The sequence below is a fragment of the Tachysurus vachellii genome, chromosome 16, assembly GCF_030014155.1.
Source record: "Tachysurus vachellii isolate PV-2020 chromosome 16, HZAU_Pvac_v1, whole genome shotgun sequence".
Lineage (NCBI taxonomy): Eukaryota > Metazoa > Chordata > Actinopteri > Siluriformes > Bagridae > Tachysurus > Tachysurus vachellii.
In genome coordinates this window covers 5,798,344-5,817,519 of record NC_083475.1, presented here as the reverse complement: position 1 = coordinate 5,817,519, position 19,176 = coordinate 5,798,344, and the positions used below count along the sequence as shown (strand labels likewise).

Here is a 19,176-nt window from a genome sequence, read left to right as displayed (position 1 = left end):
AAAGAAAAAAGGACTGGCGGAACAGTCCAGGGGAAGAGGAGGATAAAAAGCCGGTCCGAGCTGGAAGCTATCCTGCTGGGTCTGCTGGGTTTTAAGGCGGATCATTCTGTCACATTCGGGGACGGAAGGAGACAGACCCGTACGCAGGATAGCTTCAAAAGAGGGGGGTTTAATAAACAAATAAGACATAGACAGAAATGACAATAACTGAAACAATACGAATGACAACATTTAACAAGGACTAGACATGACGAGGGGAAACGTAACTAATGATCCGCGCTGCACTCAGCAACGCGGCTAACTTAAATACAATACAGACAATGATGACAATAAGGAGCAGGTGTGGTGACAGGGAGGAGCAGACAAAGGCGGGGCAGACACGTGACGAAGAACAACAAAAGCACATGGCCAAAAGTCCGGGCTGAATCATGACACGAATTTTGATAATCCGGGTTTTACAGACAAGTTGTAGAGTATCCATCCTTTCCTTGACACCCATCTTTTAATACTGGCTGGTGATATGAATTGTGTTATTGACCCCGCCTTAGATCGTTCAAACCTTCGAACCCTGACGCAGTCTTCTATGTCCAAATCCATTTTGGATTTTATGAGTAAAAATGGGTTTGTAGACCCTTGGAGATTTTATAACCATAGTGCCAGGACATATTCCTTTTACTCTCAGGTGCACCAGTCTTTTTCATGTATTGATTATTTTTTTATTGACAATTCCCTAATCCCTAAAGTCACAGTGTCTGATTATCATGCAACTGTTATTTCTGACCATGCACCACTTAGTGTTAATATCAAATTTGTGCGCCAGCCGCGTTTTTCCTCACCCTGGAGGTTCAATTCTTTGTTGTTGTCAGACGAGGCATTTAATGTTTTTACCTTGTCTGCAATAGATGAATATATAGTCTTCAATAGGAGTGATTCTGCCTCATCTTCATTGTAGTGGGAATCTCTTAAAGCGTATATGTGCGGACAAATTATTTCGTATTCTGTCAATTCCAATAAAGACCGAAAGCTAAGCTTCAGGATTTGACTACAAACATTTATGATTTAGACAAGCAAATGGCTGCCAATCCAACTCCCAGCATTCAAAAGAAACGACTTGAGCTACAGTACAGACTGAATTTGACTTGCTTTCAACAACTGAAGCTGAGCATCTCCTGTTGCGTTCCCGCGCAATTTATTATGAGCAAGGTGATAAATCTAGTAGGCTCTTGGCCCACCAGTTAAAGCGCCAGTCTGCTTCCTGTTTGATACCTCAAATTAAAGACAAGGCTGGCAAAATGGTTTCTTAGCCTAAGGAAATAAATAATGTATTTAAAACTTATTATTTATCTCTGTATAAGTCTGAATCTGTAGCTGGATAATCAGCATTATTCTGATTTGGCTTCTTTTCTCAAAGATTTGGCAGTGCCTACTGTTGACCCCACCATGGCTGAACAATTAGATGCGCCCCTAACATTAGAAGAGGTTATGCATGCTATTAAAGCTATGCATAATGGTAAGGCACCAGGCCCAGAGGGGTTCCCTGTTGAATTTTTCAAGAAATCTATAGACCGTTTAGCTCCACTTCTTCTTTTAGTATACAATGAATCATGCTTCTCTTAAAGAAGGATAAGGATCCTACATCTTGTGCCTCATATAGACCTATATCCCTTCTCAACGTAGATGTAAAAATCTTGGTCAAGGTATTAGCGAGACGCCTTGAAAAAATCCTTCCTTCTATTATTTCAGAGGAACAGAATGGCTTCATTAAAGGACAGCAGTTATTTTTTAACGTCCGCACACTTTTGAATGTCATTCTGTCTAATCACTCTTTAACTAGTCCAGAAGTAGTCATCTCGCTTGATGCCGAGAAAGCTTTCGATCGGGTGGAGTGGGTCTATCTTTTTGCCGTCCTAAATAAGTTTGGCTATGGGGACAGATTTATTTCATGGATTTGATTGTTGTACAATTCCCCTCAGGCTAGCATCCACACAAATGAGATTTCTTCCGACTATTTTACTTTGTCACGTGACACTAGACAGGGCTGACCCCTGTCTCCCTTACTTTTTGCTTTGGCCATTGAACCCTTGTTGTTAGCTTTGCAATCACTCACTTCATTTCACGGAGTATCCCGCTATAATATTGGTCTGAAATTGTTATTGTATGCAGATGATCTCCTTCTATATGTTTCTGATCCTTTGGCAAGTGTTCCACCAATTTTATCTTTGTTGAAGAGATTTGGCTCTTTTTCAGGTTATAAAATGAACATACTTAAAAGTGAATGCTATCCTATAAATTCTCTGGCTCTTACACTGAAACAGTCTGACATTCTTTCAATTTCAGTCCTTCAGGTTTCAAATATTTAGTAGTCAACGTGACCCGGACTCTGCCTTCCTTATATTCGGCTAATTTCTCCCCATTGCTTAGCCAGATCAAGTCGGATTTTCAAAGGTGGAGTTCCCTTCCTTTGTCTCTAATTGGTCGTATTAACGCCATTAAAATGAACATTTTGCCTCGGCTACTTTTTCTGTTTCAGTGTATCCCTGTATTTTTGCCCAAAAATTTTTTCAAAACACTGAACCAACTTATTACCTCTTTTTTTGTGGGGAGGTAAAAATCCCAGGGTGAGGAAATCACTTTTGCAGAGATTTACGTTTAGTGGCGGTCTGGCTTTACCTAATTTTTTGTTGCATTATTGGTCGGCTCACATTCACAAATTGACTTACTGGCTTCAGTCACAAGAACTGCTATGGTGTAGGCTTGAGGACCAGTCCTGTATCTCCTCTTTTTTAAATGCTTTACTGACATCTTCCCTCCCAATTAACCCATCTTTTTTCACAAAGAATCCTGTGGTTCAGTCCAGTATTAAAATCTGGTCACAATTCAGGAATAATTACAAGTTTGCTTCAGCCTCAACCACAATGCCTATAACGAAAAATCACTTATTTCCCCCTGGCCTGACTGATGCTGTATATATACAGTGGGAAAACTGTGGCATTAAAAGTTTTAAGGACCTGTATAAAGATTTTCTCAAGTTTTTCCACTCTGTTCTCTGAAATGAATCTCCCGGCTGCTCATTTATTTCGCTACTTTCGGGTTTGGCACTGTGCTTCGTCTTTCTTCCCTTCCCATCCTTCACTTCCTAATACTCAACTTTGGGAAGAGCTGCTGTCTCTTAAGCCCAACAAGAAATCTATTATATCAATAATATATAAACAGTTAATGGATTTAGACACCTATTCAACAGCTAAAATTCATAGGTCTTGGGAACAAGAGCTAGGAATAACTTTTTTCAGATCAGCGATGGGAAAAGGCATTATCATGTATTCGCTCCAGCACATCCTGTGCAAGGTTGCAACTAATTCAGTTTAAGGTATTATACAGGGTTCATTATTCAAGGTCTCGTTTATCCGAAATTTATCCACAGATAACCGATCAATGTGAGCGGTGTCACGGTACCTCATGTAACACGTTTTTCTCCTGCCCTAGACTTCACAACTTCTGGAGCCAGTATTCCACGATTCTCTCAAAGTTCTTAGAATTCAGGTTCATATCGATCCCTTCTTAGCTGTATTTGGACTCCCGTTTAACTCTGTGTTAACTGACCCTGCTCAGGCTGATATATTGACATTTACATCACTTGTGGCTAGACGGTTCATTTTACTTCTCTGGAAAGCCTCTGCCCCTTTTCCACCGAGGCAGTTCGAGTGCTGGTTTGGAGCCAGAGCCTAATTTAGAACCAGTTCTTTCTTTTTCGACAGCCAAAGCACCGGCTCTGAACCAGGAAAAGTTGTTCTTAAGTAGCACCAAAACGTTGCTGGTCTAGACTTAAGAACCGCTTGTGTCAGGGGCTGTGGGCGGGGCTGTGGGTGGGGCTACTGTTAGCGCATTTGATAATGTACCTTAAGTATACTAATGTTTAATACTTTTTTACTTTACCGCGATATGATACATTATCATCACACATGATAGTAAGTAGCTACATGCTAAGGCTAACTTTTTTCTGTGTTAATGATAAAATAACGTTATGTACTTTATCGATTACCTCCGTTTATACAGATTACATGGAGCTGCATGTACACGTTGGATTCGCTGCGTTTGGATGCCAATGTATGTTCGCAAAGCCATGAGCATTAACAGTAAAGCAACATCCGCCATTGTTCATGTATTTCTGTTTGCCGCTGCTGCGCTAAAGTTGCTGGGACACGTGAGATGTATACAGTGACGTCACACTCGGCGCTATGATGGCTCTTTAGCCGGTGGAAAGGCAAACTGGTTCTTAGGAGGTTCGCCAGTGGAACCAACTTTGAACCAGCACCAGCGCTAGCTCTGAACCAGCACTCGGTTCTTTTTGGTGGAAAAGAGGCATAAAGCACCTTCAGTTTCTGTGTGGCTCCAGAATGTGATGTCATTGCTTAAACTGGAAAAGATAAAGTTTTCATCCAGGGGTAACTCTGAAAAATTTCACCATAAATGGTGCTCTTTCATGGACTATTTTAAATCGCTACAAACTCTACCATGTGATTGATTCTGCCTCCCCCCATTTGTACGTTTCTTTATTTATTTCTTTTTTTAAATAAAAAAAAATATATATTTTATTTATTTATTATTATTTTTTAATTTTATTGTGTGTTTTCTGTCTCCCGTATATGCCTTTTTTCTTTACTTACTGTTTTATTGTGTTTTAAAATAACAAAAATTTAAGGGGAATACCTGTAAACTGTTTGTACATGACTGTTTGTGATACTTCCTCAATAAAAAGATTGAGAAAAAAAAAACAAAAAAACATCAAAATGAATTTGATCATGACCTTTAAAGCTAGGAATTCATTTCCATGTAGTTTATTCATCTATTTTGTTAACATGTTAGCTAAAGTTGAACTGTTTTATGTGTCTGATTATGTGTTTATGGAACTTCACATCTCCTGAACAGCTACCCAGTCAGTATAAAAGTTTACTGCAGAAAGTAGAACATTAATATAATGACTCATGGACAACAAAAAAAAAAATAAAGATTTATAAAACCTTACATCAAATCCTGTGTTAGGATCCCAGCCTACATGTCCAACATGCCTGACAGAAAAAAATACACAAAGATCAGGCTCCTAGTATTATACTATATGTCCAACAGTCATCCCAACATCTGGTGCACATCCTCCAAGTTCAGGAGACTACGAGGGTTGGGGATCTATTCATCTTTTTATGATTTTTAAGATTTATATACAGACTTATAACTTTTTAAACAGTTATAATATATTACCCTCTCCGTGAACCACCACCTTATCGTGGTGGAGGGGTTTGCATGTCTGAATGATCCTAGGAGCTATGTTGTCTGGGGCTTTCTGCCCCTGGTAGGGTCTCCCAAAGTAAACAGGTCCTGGGTGACGGGCCAGACAAAGAGTAGTTCAAAACCCCCTTATGAGGAAATTTAAAAGTCTACTCCAGAGTAGTAGACTCTCTACTACTCTGGAGTTGTCCGCAGTGAGAGGCGACGGGCTGGTGTGGGCTTGCTCATAGCCCCCCAGCTCAGCAACCATGTGTTGGAGTTCACCCCGGTGAACAAGAGGGTTGTATCCCTGCGCCTTCGGGTCGGGGATAGGTCTCTCACTGTTATTTGCGCTTATGTGCCAAATGGCAGTGTAGAGTACCCGACCTTCTTGGCATCTCTGGGAGGGGTGCTGGAAAGTGCTCCGACCGGGGGCTCCGTCGTTCTACTGGGGGACTTCAACGCTCATGTGGGCAGTGACAGTGTCACCTGGAGAGGGATGATTGGGAGGAACGGCCCCCCGACCTGAACTCGAGTGGTGTTCTGTTATTGGACTTCTGTGCTAGTCACAATTTGTCAATAACGAACACCATGTTCAAGCACAAGGGTGTCCATCAGTGCACGTGGCACCAAGATGCCCTAGGTCAGAGGTCGATGATCGACTTTGTGGTTGTTTCATCTGACCTCCAGCCATATGTCTTGGACACTCGGGTAAAGAGAGGGGCGGAGCTGTCAATTGATCACCACCTGGTGGTGAGTTGGATCCGATGGCGGGGGAGGAAGTTGGACAGACTTGGCAGACCCAAACGTACTGTTAGGGTCTGCTGGGAACATTTGGCAGAGTCTCCGGTCAGAGAGATCTTCAACTCCCACCTCCGGCAGAGATTCAACCAGATCCCGAGGGAGGTTGGAGACAGTGAGTCCGAGTTTACCCAACCAGTCCACATGTGCTTTGTGGATCTGGAGAAGGCATTTCGACTGTGTCCCTCATGGCGACCTGTGGGGGGTGCTCCAGGAGTATGGCATCCGGGGCCCTCCGCTAAGGGCTGTCCGGTCCCTATATGACTGGAGCAGGAGTTTGGTTCACTTTGCTGGCAGTAAGTCAGACATGTTCTGATGGACTTCGGCAGGGCTGCCCTTTGTCACCGGTCCTGTTCATTATTTATATGGACAGGATTTCTAGGAACAGTCGCGGGCCGGAGGGAGTCTGGTTTGGGGACCACAGGTTTTCGTCTCTGCTTTTTGCAGATGATGTTGTCCTGTTGGCTTCATCAAATCAGGACCTTCAGCGTGCACTGGGACGGTTTGCAGGCGAGTGTGAAGCGGCGGGGATGAGAATCAACACCTCCAAGTCCAAGGCCATGGTTCTCAGCCGGAAAAGGGTGGCTTGCCCCCTTCAGGTTGGTGGAGAGCTCCTGCCTCAAGTGGAGGAGTTTAAGTATCTTGGGGTCTTGTTCACAAGTGAGGGAAGGACGGAGTGGGAAATCAACAGTGAGTTCGGTGTATCCTCTGCAGTGATGAGGTCGATATACTGGTCTGCTGCGGTGAAGAAAGAGCTGAGCTGCAAGGCAAAGCTCTCTATTTACCTGTCGATCTACATTCCTACCCTCACCTATGGTCATGAGCTTTGGGTCAAGACCATGAGTGAGGGTAGGAGCGGAAGATCGACAGGCGGATCGGTGTATCCTCTGCAGTGATGAGGTCGATATACCGGTCTGTTGTGGTGAAGAAAGAGCTGATATGCAAGGCGAAGCTCTCTATTTACCAGTCGATCTATGTTCCTACCCTCACCTATGGTCATGAGCTTTGGGTCATGACCGAAAGGACAAGATCCCGGATGCAGGCGGCCGAAATGAGTTTCCTCCGTAGGGTGGCTGGGCGCTCCCTTAGAGATAGGGTGAGGAGCTTGGTCACTCCAGAGAAGCTCAGAGTAGAGCCGCTGCTCCTCCACAACGAGAGGAGTCAGCTGAGGTGGCTCAGGCATCTGTTCCAGATGCCTCCTGGACGCCACCCTGTGGAAGGTGTTCCGGGCATGTCCAACCGGGAGGAGGCCCCGCGGAAGACCTAGGACACGCTGGAGGGACTATGTCTCTCGGCTGGCCTGGGAAATTCCCCCGGAAGAGCTGGAGGAAGTGTCTGGGGAGAGGGAAGTCTGGGCATCCCAGCTTAGACTGCTGCCCCCGCGAACCGGTTCCGGATAAGCGGTAGAAGATGAGATGAGATGAGATGAGATGAGATAATATATTACATTATATTATATTTAGTAATGACTAAATATTTTATAAATAACCAATTAACGACTATTAACTATTTACCTATTTATTTATTTTTTGAGTGCTAAATGTTATGTGACCAATAAGGAACATTGTATTCTAGGTATAAATACAATAACATAAAATTGTTGGTATTCCGGTTATTTCATGTATAGAAGTTAATGGTGTGATGAACACATCACTCTGAATGAACAGATACAATGTTTTAAGCAGACCCAAATATACTGTATATATACTGCTCAAATAAATAAAGGGAACACTTAAGCAACACATCCTAAATCTGAATGAATGAAATAGTCTTATTAAATACTTTGTTCTTTACATAGTTGAATGTGCTGACAACAAAATCACACAAAAATTAACAAAACAAAAATGTATTAACCCATGGAGGTCTCTATTTGGAGTCACACTCAAAATTGAAGGAGGAGCAGAAGCAGGAGCTCTGAGGGGAGGTTGAGGAGATGGAACTCCTCGTCCATGGGACGGGGGTGGAGGTGTGGGAGGACCACCACAAGAGAGATGAGAGGGAGAGGCTTGAAGGAAATAAAAGCAAAACAGTTTAGCAAACAAAATATAACCCTCCTATATAATCTCTACCATACTGTTACCATTAAGGATCTGAAAAGTACCATTATATTAAGTAAAAGTATAGCATTTTACGCTTAAAAGGCACACAAAGATATAGACACACTCCTACCTTGTCTACGAAACTCGTTCTTCACAGCCTCCACTCCTCCTTTTTTCTCAATAAAATCATATATTGCTTTTGACGTCTCCTTGTTCTTTAGTTGGACTTCAGAAATACCACACATGTCAAACAGGTTCTTCAGTTCTGGGTCTAGATTATTAACCTGGGAAAAACAATTAAACTGTGTTAAATTTACAGTAATGTTTTGTGAATTTCTCAACCAAACAAAACAGTAAATTTTATAAAAAGTATGCATTAAAATAATATATATTTTGGGTAAAATGTACAGCTTTTTGTAAATTAAATAGAAAAAACTCAGTATTTCAGAAAGTAGTAGAATGCAGTTAAAACTACAAAATGACAGTTAAAATACTAAAATTATTACATATAAAATAATGTTATATTTTTATACAGGGAGTGCAGAATTATTAGGCAAATGAGTATTTTGACCACATCATCCTCTTTATGCATGTTGTCTTACTCCAAGCTGTATAGGCTCGAAAGCCTACAACCAATTAAGCATATTAGGTGATGTGCATCTCTGTAATGAGAAGGGGTGTGGTCTAATGACATCTACACCCTATATCAGGTGTGCATAATTATTAGGCAACTTCCTTTCCTTTGGCAAAATGGGTCAAAAGAAGGACTTGACAGGCTCCGAAAAGTCAAAAATAGTGAGATATCTTGCAGAGGGATGCAGCACTCTTAAAATTGCCAAGCTTCTGAAGCGTGATCATCGAACAATCAAGCGTTTCATTCAAAATAGTCAACAGGGTCGCAAGAAGCGTGTGGAAAAACCAAGGCGCAAAATAACTGCCCATGAACTGAGAAAAGTCAAGCGTGCAGCTGCCAAGATGCCACTTGCCACCAGTTTTGCCATATTTCAGAGCTGCAACATCACTGGAGTGCCCAAAAGCACAAGGTGTGCAATACTCAGAGACATGGCCAAGGTAAGAAAGGCTGAAAAACGACCACCACTGAACAAGACACACAAGCTGAAACGTCAAGACTGGGCCAAGAAATATCTGAAGACTGATTTTTCTAAGGTTTTATGGACTGATGAAATGAGAGTGAGTCTTGATGGGCCAGATGGATGGGCTCGTGGCTGGATCGGTAAAGGGCAGAGAGCTCCAGTCCGACTGAGACGCCAGCAAGGTGGAGGTGGAGTACTGGTTTGGGCTGGTATCATCAAAGATGAGCTTGTGGGGCCTTTTCGGGTTGAGGATGGGGTCAAGCTCAACTCCCAGTCCTACTGCCAGTTTCTGGAAGACACCTTCTTCAAGCAGTGGTACAGGAAGAAGTCTGCATCCTTCAAGAAAAACATGATTTTCATGCAGGACAATGCTCCATCACACGCGTCCAAGTACTCCACAGCGTGGCTGGCAAGAAAGGGTCTAAAAGAAGAAAAACTAATGACATGGCCTCCTTGTTCACCTGATCTGAACCCCATAGAGAACCTGTGGTCCATCATCAAATGTGAGATTTACAAGGAGGGAAAACAGTACACCTCTCTGAAGAGTGTCTGCGAGGCTGTGGTTGCTGCTGCACGCAATGTTGACGGTGAACAGATCAAAACACTGACAGAATCCATGGATGGCAGGCTTTTGAGTGTCCTTGCAAAGAAAGGTGGCTATATTGGTCACTGATTTGTTTTTGTTTTGTTTTTGAATGTCAGAAATGTATATTAGTGAATGTTGAGATGTAATATTGGTTTCACTGGTGAAAATAAATAATTGAAATGGGTATATATTTGTTTTTTGTTAAGTTGCCTAATAATTATGCACAGTAATAGTCACCTGCACACACAGATATCCTCCTAAAATAGCTAAAACTACAAACAAACTAAAAACTACTTCCAAAAATATTCAGCTTTGCTATTAATGAGTTTTTTGGGTTCATTGAGAACATGGTTGTTGTTCAATAATAAAATTAATCCTCAAAAATACAACTTCCCTAATAATTCTGCACTCCCTGTATGTTATATTTACAGATAAAATAAATACAACAAAATTCTATTCATATAAATGTTTAAAAAAAACATGTTACATGTCTGAAATGACTAGGTATTAACAATATATCAGTTTAGGCTTGTTTTAAAGTGTAAAAAAATTATATATGAAGTAGTGGTGTAATGCATACATTTTATATTTGTCTTCCAAATAGTTATGCGTCATTTGTTTCATAGCCTAGGTGTTCATCAGTCTGCCATTTGTTATATCAAATTTCAAATTAAAAAAACATGTTACATGTCTGAAATGACTAGGTATTAACAATATATCAGTTTAGGCTTGTTTTAAAGTATAAAAAAATTATATATGAAGTAGTGGTGTAATGCATACATTTTATATTTGTCTTCCAAATAGTTATGCGTCATTTGTTTCATAGCCTAGGTATTCATCAGTTTCTGAAAAAGTTTCTGTTGTTTTCCCCATTTAGTAATATTTATAATGTCTTAAGGCAATTTTATATGTAACTGTAATGATTTCTCATATAAAAATTTACATTCCCGCGTAAATTCATGTCTTGTGTAGGAATTTAAATTGATGAACTCTGCCTCGTCTAATCAGCATTAGACCTGATTCCTGATCATGGCGGGAGCAGCCATCTTGAAGCAGTTAACAAGCCGTTATTGAGAGCATGCTAATGAGCCAGCACATGGGGTTCCGCACTGGTGAGAGAAAAGTTATTTTTCTTAGACCTTGAAAGACTTCACCATACAAGATTTTGCAGCAAACTACTAGACACGTTGAGGGGTTATGTGCTGAATTGTAGAGTTCATAGGAACGAACCCCATTGTTTTTTAAGTGTGTTAGTGATGACTGTAAGCGGACATTTTGCACTTACGCGGCTTTTAAAGCTCATTTCTATCGGCAGCGCAATGAGTCTGAACCCCCTGTTGCTCCCAGAACCTTTGTTTCAGATTTGAAATGTGCCATGTCGTTGTGTGACCGGCAGTTTCACACAGTTAAAGAACTTGTACACCACTTAAAAGAGCATATAGTGGAGGGGCGACCTGTGGTGTGTCCTGAAACAGGTTGTAAAAAATGTTTACTGTTAAATCATTGTTTACTGCTCATATGTCCAGGAAACATAGAGCATGTTCGATTGATAGCATAAGTGACATTTACAGGGAAGCTATTTTCCAGTCTTCCTCCGTCATTGCATGTGAAGATGATTCCCAGAGCCCGAATGATGCAACACATGAAGCCAGTGAATTGCCACAGAATTTCAGTGAGTCCTTTCTTAGGACTCTGTGTTTATTATACCTAAAATTGCAAGGGCAGCTTCTGCTTCCAGCTTCAACAATACAGACAATTGTTGAAGAGATGCAGAATGTACACGAGTTGGGACAGGATTACACTTTAAGTAAACTACATTCACTTTTGAATGATGAAATATGTCTAACAGATGATATTGAAAGCCATCCTGATCAGAAAGGCACAACAGCGCCTATATTTTCTGAGGAGACTTAAAATGTCCCGTCTGTGCTACAGGATACTGGAGAACTTTTACCGCTGTACCATTGAGAGTATCCTCACAAACTGCATCTCAGTGTGGTACAGCAGCTGCACCACTTTAAAATCATGCATCCTTGCACCACCCAAAAACTATCATTACACTTCTGTATGTCCATCCATATTTATTCTGTTTATTCTGTGTGTGTGTGTGTGTATATATATATATATATATATATATATATGTATATATATATATATATATATATATATATATATATATTCATAATGACATTCCTTTTGTACAGCTATATCTGTCAAACCACTTCATACTGTATCATACTTATATAAAAACCACACTATATATACCCTTATTCAGTTATATGTGCATATTACTACACCTTCTGTATAACCTCATACCCTTATTTATTACACTTTTACATTTACACTGCCACTTGTAAATAAGCTATCTATGCACTTCTGGTTAGATGCTAACTGCATTTCATTGGCTCTGTACATGTATCTTGCACAATGACAATAAAGTTGAATCTAATCTAATCTAATCTAATCTAATCTAATCTAATCTAATCTAATATTGTTAGGAAAGTCTGTGAATGTGTAAAGAATTCAGACCTGTTCTCTTTCTGTCATCAGGGACCACTGAGAACAACATATTCAAGGACTCAAACATTTAAAAAAATGTTCCAATACATAGAGCCATTAGGTAATGATGAAAATAAGGTTTGCATACTACATACCTGTGATACAAGTTTTAAGCAATCTATTGAAATCAGAATTATGGAAGTATTCAGTGTCACAAACATCTTGTAAAACAGACTCAGATTATTTTGGTGACATAAGTGATGGCAAAAACTTTAAGTGCAACCATTTCTTCCGTGAAAATCCAAAATGCCTAAAAGTAATTCTTCACCAGGATGCTTTTGAAATGGTCAATTCACTTGGTTCTGCTAAGAAAAAGCACAAAGTAGTTACAGTGTATCTTTCTGTAGTTAATTTTCCTCCTCATGTACGGTCCAATACTGATCACGTGTCACTTGTCTTGTTATGTGCAGAGAATGATCTTAAACAGTTTGGAAGTGTGAAGGTTTTCTTAGAGCTATTCGTGGATTTACAAGATTTGGAGGAAAACGGAATAACTGTAGGCAGTGAAACGGTGAAAGGTGCTCTGTATTGTATCGCTGGTGATAATTTGGGTTCACACAGCTTTGGTGGGTTTACTGAAAATTTCGGTCATTCTCAATACTTTTGCCGATACTGTGAAATCACACGAAGTGAATTTCAAAGTGATGACCCAAGTGTTTGTGGTCCACAGCACACCCCTGAAAGTTACGATTCTGCTGTTTGTGATCAACAAACTAAAGACTGTCAAGGCAGCAAAGGAATAAAGGTAAATTCTATTTTTAATACTCTGAAATCATGTTTGCCAGCCTGGTCTCCCACCTTGTTTAGGCCATGACATATTTGAGGGTGTCTTAGCCTATGACATTGCAATGTTCTTGAAGTATTTCATTAAAAATAGGCGATGGCTTACATATTCAATTTTGAACAGATGCATCAAGCAGTTTAAATACAAAAGAACTGATGCTCTCACAAAGCCATGTGCTGTCAACTCAGAGGTGTCCATGCTTTCCAGACAAGCTGTTCAGAATTGGAATTTCTTAAGGTTGCTTCCTGTTTTAATTGGTGACAAAGTGCAAAATCCAGATGATGATGTGTACTTTTTACCCCAACCTTTACAGTGAATCAATTAAACATGCAGTGCGAGAGTTTAGCTTTTCAGAAGTTAATACTTGTGTATCCACAGACATAAAAACATACATAAAAAAAGACATAAAAAGGGTCTTTTCCTTGTGTTGAAAAATGGTGAGTCCACTGAGTTTGGAGAACTACTTATTATTTTAATTCAAAATAATGCAGCTGTGTATTTTGTGATGGGAATGCATAAAGTTGACTATCCTTCTGAATACCACCTGTACTCTGTGACAAAACAAAGTACCAGGGTGCAATGTCTTAGAAGTAATGACTTGGTGGATTTTTATCCATTATCATCATACATTGTTAATGGGCACCAATTCATTCCACTGAAACACAGTGTGCTGTTGGAATAAAAAATGTTTTGGGCAAAGTGGTAAAAAAAAAACAATACTAAAATGCTAATGTATGCTTAATAAAATGTGAACGTATGCAGGACTGTGCAAAAGTCTTAGGCACCATACTACTTGCCAAAAATAGTTTTGAGCCAGTTATTAATATATTTTGCTGCAGTGTGTCGGTAGGAAATATCAGTTTACATTTCCAAACATTTCTCTGAACAAATTATAATAATCCAGTGAAACTTTTGTATGAACAAAAGCATGGCATCAGGTGCTCCACAAAAAGATGTGAACTCACCATCAGCTAGTTCATCTGCAATTATATGAAGAAACAGATAAAAACTGCTAACTGAAATATGCTTTAACCCACCTGCAAAACTCCCTGAAAATCGATGTGCAAGTGTACATGGGAGAACAGCTGTTTTGCTGCAAAAGGTGGACACAGATATTGATTTTAGTTAATTAATAGAAGTTCATTGATAAATAAAATCTATTTATTATATTCATTTTAAAGGCATCCTCACTTTACAGCATTTTTCACAAGTGCCTAAAAGTTTTCACAGTACTGTAGCTTTGCAGGTGCGTTTCTTCAAGCAGCTTCCCGATTTTTATTTTCTATTTAGTATGTCTCTTTTTCTGTTTCTTCGTGCAATCGCAGATGGACTCAATTATGTACGATCAGATCTCTTTGTGGAGTGTAAGATTCTGTGACTTTTTGTGCATACAAAAATCTTTCTAGATTATTAATGTCAAAAGAAATGTTTGGAAATTTAAACTGATTTCCTACTGACACACTACAGCAAAATATATAAATAACTGGCTTAAAAACATTTATTTTGGTGAAAATACTAAGGTGCCTTAAACTTTTGCACTATTGCATATTGAAAATATGAACACGTCTTTTTGTACTTTTAGATGTGCAGGCAGATAAATCCACAAACATATTTTATTCTCAAAATTGAAGACTTGTCTTACAGTAAGTGTAGTATTACTTATCTCTTATATTCACTTCTAACTTGAATCCAGAAATGACTGACTCGGAGAGAATATTTCTACGCTCTGCCATCAATGAGGTCTTGCCTGACCTTTCAGAGGTGACTAAAGATATTTTAGAAGAACTTTGCATTCTCTAGGCGTGGAGACCTATGATGATTTTAAGTTTATATAGGAAGATGATTTGCTGTCAGCGTTGTGGCCAGTTCAAGCCCGAAAAGTCATTGCTGCTTGGAAACTGAGATGTAAGTTATGTTTTGCAGAACAGAATACTACTAGTGCCCAAACTTGCTTGCCTAAAACATTTAAAAGGTAATCAATATAAAAACATTTACATTGTGTTATTGATGATTCCTTTTTGTGTGTTTTTTGCAGGCCAGACTCTTGAAACCAGCAGCTCATCTGTTGGTTCATCACTAGGATATCCCACAACCTTGCAGTCTTTTTCACCCAGTAGTTCACAATCATTCTCTTCCAGCAGCTCCCATAGCCCTGATATTGACTGGGTGGATACCTTTCTGATACCATGCGAGAAGTTCCCAGAGGAACTGATGCAGGTATTGGAGAGAGAAAAACGACCAAGTCCAAGATTGAGAAGAGAAATGGTCCGGATTGTGGTGACTGAGATGATGCGAAAAGGTTCTGCCCAAAGTAGAAGGCATTCTACTGAAGTTGCCAAAAAGATGGTGTCAAAATATCCTATATCTCTGCAAGATGTAATAGATGGAGATGTGGTTTGGCCAGGGTACCATTCTTTAGTTAAGCAGTTGCAATATAGGATTGAAAATGCGAAGCGATCTACAACCCCTAAATCAAGAAAACGAAAGCATCATGTCAATGAGTCTGACACAGACGAAATACCTCCAGAGCAGAGACCAACAATCCAGGATACTTACAGGTGCATTAACTGGGATGTAAAATTCATGCCCCTTAGAGAGACCCCTGAGAGCCATCAGGAAAAGAAAGAAAACCTGAAGATGATGTCTTAGCAACCTACTGTAAATCTACAAGAAGTCAAACGTCTAATGACTTTCTACACAGCGTAAACAAGTCAACCAGGGGCAAAATATAAAAAGTCTTTTGGAAGAGTGGCCGTTTTGGTTTAATGACCTTGGCATGGCAGTTCACTTCAAGGAACTTACTGGAATTGGTCTTCAAGAAACTTTCACACGAAATCTGGATTTGAAGGGCAAACGACTCTTAAACTACTGAAATACTGTTGGTGTGAAAAAAAGTTCTTACAGGCAGCGGCAAAGTTTGCAGTGATGAGGGGAGCTAATTGGTTGCTCTGAAGATGTGAAACAAATGTTGCTGCTTTTGCTGTCTTACTTTAATGAGAAAGAAGATGCAATGTTCTGCTACCTGGAGGACACATGCCTGGCAGGGGAAGTAGAGATGAACCACGTTTATCTGACTCCCACCATTGTTATGTGTGGTAAGTTATATTTTTTTCACACTTTCACCCTTTCACCTTTTCAGTTTATCTGGTATTTCTTTTTATCTGTAATTTATTTTTATAAGTTAATTAAAAAAAAATTCTTCTTAGGTCAGTCCTGCTTTTCTTCGAAGAGGTTTATGTTGTGTGTGGATCGGAATATTGTACTTGAAAACATCACCTCTTTCATCACTGCCCTCTGCATGATGTTTGCTAGCTATTATTGCTTTAACATTCATTACCCATCAGAACTGGCATCAACTCTGGAGTTTTTGCAGAGGTATATGGTAAATAATAAATCTTAATATTTATTTCTAAATGTACTTATGTTTCATAATGTTGTATCTGTTAACATTAGTCAATGCACTATGAACTAAATTGAACAATGAACAATTGCATTTCTAATTCAATTGTAATAGAATTAATATTCATAATTTGTTTAGGTTAATGCATTAACAACTAATGTGTCATTAGTTAACGTATACAAACTATGAGTAGTAAATTTTACATAATTTTTTGACCTTTGTTAAAAGATTAATCAGCAAATAAATTAAAGATTGTGAAGTTGTTTTTGATTATATTGAAGCTTTATGATTATTAATAGTCACCTTTTTCTGCTTTACCAAGGTGTTTTTTCTCCATCAACCCGGAGAAGGGCACCAACAAACAAACAAACAGACAAACACCGCCCATCTTCTCGTCAACCCAAGAGTTCTTACACTGATTCAGGAACTTTCAGATCATGAGTGGCGTGATGTGTGAATATGGACTAATGTCAGTCAGATTCCTGACTTGAGAAACACTCAACTTGAAGGACAGTTTCACCTTTTATGCCCAGTTGTTCCAGATTAAGAGGCAAGTAAATGTTTCAAATGATATTTTTAAAGATACAAGTATATGTATACAGCTGTTACAGAACTTTATTGCTTTTGTGATTTTTGAGTAGCATTCCTGTATCTAAATTTTAACCACTTGTTTGTATACCCTGTTCCAGCTCCAATGAGAGAATCATTAATCTGTCGCATTCTCTTTATTGTATGGTGTATAGACAGTAGTACACATTACGAATTTATGTTAAGAAATTAGAGATGTATGTTTGCTGCTTTGTGCTTAATAAATCCTTCAAGGCACTTTAATGCTGTTTTTTTTTTTTTTTTTTGGCTTTCATTACTTTATCTTTATCTACTTTGGTGTTTTATTTTTTAAATCCCTAATCTGTGTACACTGGGTTGCAGTTTTTCACATTTCGGGTCAAAGTCAATGGTCTATAAGGTGGTGCAGTTTAAAAGTGCTTGCAAAATTTTATAATTTATAACTTTTAAATTGTAATTTATTTTTTACAGAATTATTTTGCCAACCACAGCTGGCAATTTTTTTCTGTGAAAAGAGGGATTTGTTTAAATGAAAAAGGTTTTCCCTATTTCTTACATAATTCACAAGTAAATTTTACGGGACATTTTTGTATTTAGTACATAAATATTCAGGAGAGTGCACAGTTTTAAACTGTAAATACGTGTAAATTTTTACGGGACATCTTTGTATTTTATACATAAATATTCTGGAGAGTGTACAATTTTAAACTGTTTTAAAGTTTACATTTTTAGTGTAATTTTAACTGAATTATTCTGGCAACCATAGCTGCCAATTTTCTTTGTAAAAACAAAGGTTTTTTTTTTTTTTTTTTACAGTGTATGACATCCATATATTTTATATATGTAGTAAAATTACAGGAATAACACACACACACTGCAGGACATCAAGTGTGTAAATAGTTACCTTTCAGATATGTGAATAGAAGTCTGAACATCCAATGCTAAAAATTTGATCATAGTTAGAGTAACATCAGCTCTCAGTCACGTTAAAAAAAAGAAACGAGAATGTTTGTTTCAAAAACCTTGAAATCAGCAAGTAAATTCAGCTCGTTATAACTGCTCACTACTTCCCTGGGTTCTACCTTGTGTCATTATGTTTGCATGTCTTTACCTCAGAAGAAGGTATTGTGATTGTGATTATTCATCAATAAAGCCTCAGATCTCCTGAAGTAATTTAAGCAACTGGATTTTAAACCCCCTTTCAATGTGACTACAATATCGATTGACATTTTAGCCAATTCATGAGCTGACTATGGATCAAAGTAAACAGTTATGTCACCTTTATAAGCAAAAGACATTTTAAAACATCAAAATGAATTTGATCATGACCTTTAAAGCTAGGAATTCATTTCCATGTAGTTTATTCATCTATTTTGTTAACATGTTAGCTAAAGTTGAACTGTTTTATGTGTCTGATTACAGTATGTGTTTATGGAACTTCAAATCTCCTGAACAGCTACCCAGTCAGTATAAAAGTTTACTGCAGAAAGTAGAACATTAATATAATGACTCATGGACAACAAAAAAAAATAAAGATTTATAAAAACTTACATCAAATCCTGTGTTAGGATCCCAGCCTACATGTCCAACATGCCTGACAGAAATAAAATACACAAAGATCAGGCTCCTAGTATTATACTATATGTCCAACAGTCATCCCAACATCTGGTGCACATCCTCCAAGTTCAGGAAACTACGAGGGTTGGGGATCTATTCATCTTTTTAAGATTTTTAAGATTTATATACAGACTTTACAGTTTATAACTTTTTACGTTAGAGACGTGAGGAGTTAGCGGTCTTTTGATTTGAGGGCACGGGCGCGTGTTAGTGTGGGCTGCAAAATGTAAAGGCGCGATTACAATGGCAATGAGCAAAGAGAAGAAACAAACAGGAGAAAACAACAGAAAATGTCCAAGGTTTGGGACACCATCAGAGCGTCTGTTTTCAGCAGCAGGAAACATTGCTTCAAAGTGCATGGCAAGCCTCAGTTCTGAGCATGCTGATATGCTTACCTTTCTTCATTGCAATCACATGCTTCTTTAAAGACTTTTAAAGCACACACACGTTGAGAGAGACTTTTATATACT

General features: G+C 38.8%; 2 long non-coding RNA genes across 2 annotated transcripts in view; both read right to left on the bottom strand.

Annotated features, from left to right (window-relative positions):
• LOC132858974 (uncharacterized) overlaps window positions 1-5,217 on the bottom strand; it is a 54,977-nt gene extending 49,760 nt beyond the window's left edge. Inside the window, exon 1 of the long non-coding RNA XR_009649684.1 lies at window positions 5,024-5,217. This is a non-coding gene — a long non-coding RNA (uncharacterized LOC132858974). The remainder of the gene's footprint in view (window positions 1-5,023) is intronic.
• A 2,710-nt stretch (window positions 5,218-7,927) lies between these two features.
• LOC132858973 (uncharacterized) lies at window positions 7,928-18,855 on the bottom strand. Its single transcript, XR_009649683.1, has 3 exons — window positions 18,641-18,855; window positions 8,230-8,383; window positions 7,928-8,065 (listed from the first exon to the last, which is right to left on the bottom strand). It is a non-coding gene; the product is annotated as an uncharacterized LOC132858973 (long non-coding RNA).
• Window positions 18,856-19,176: the final 321 nt, after the last annotated feature.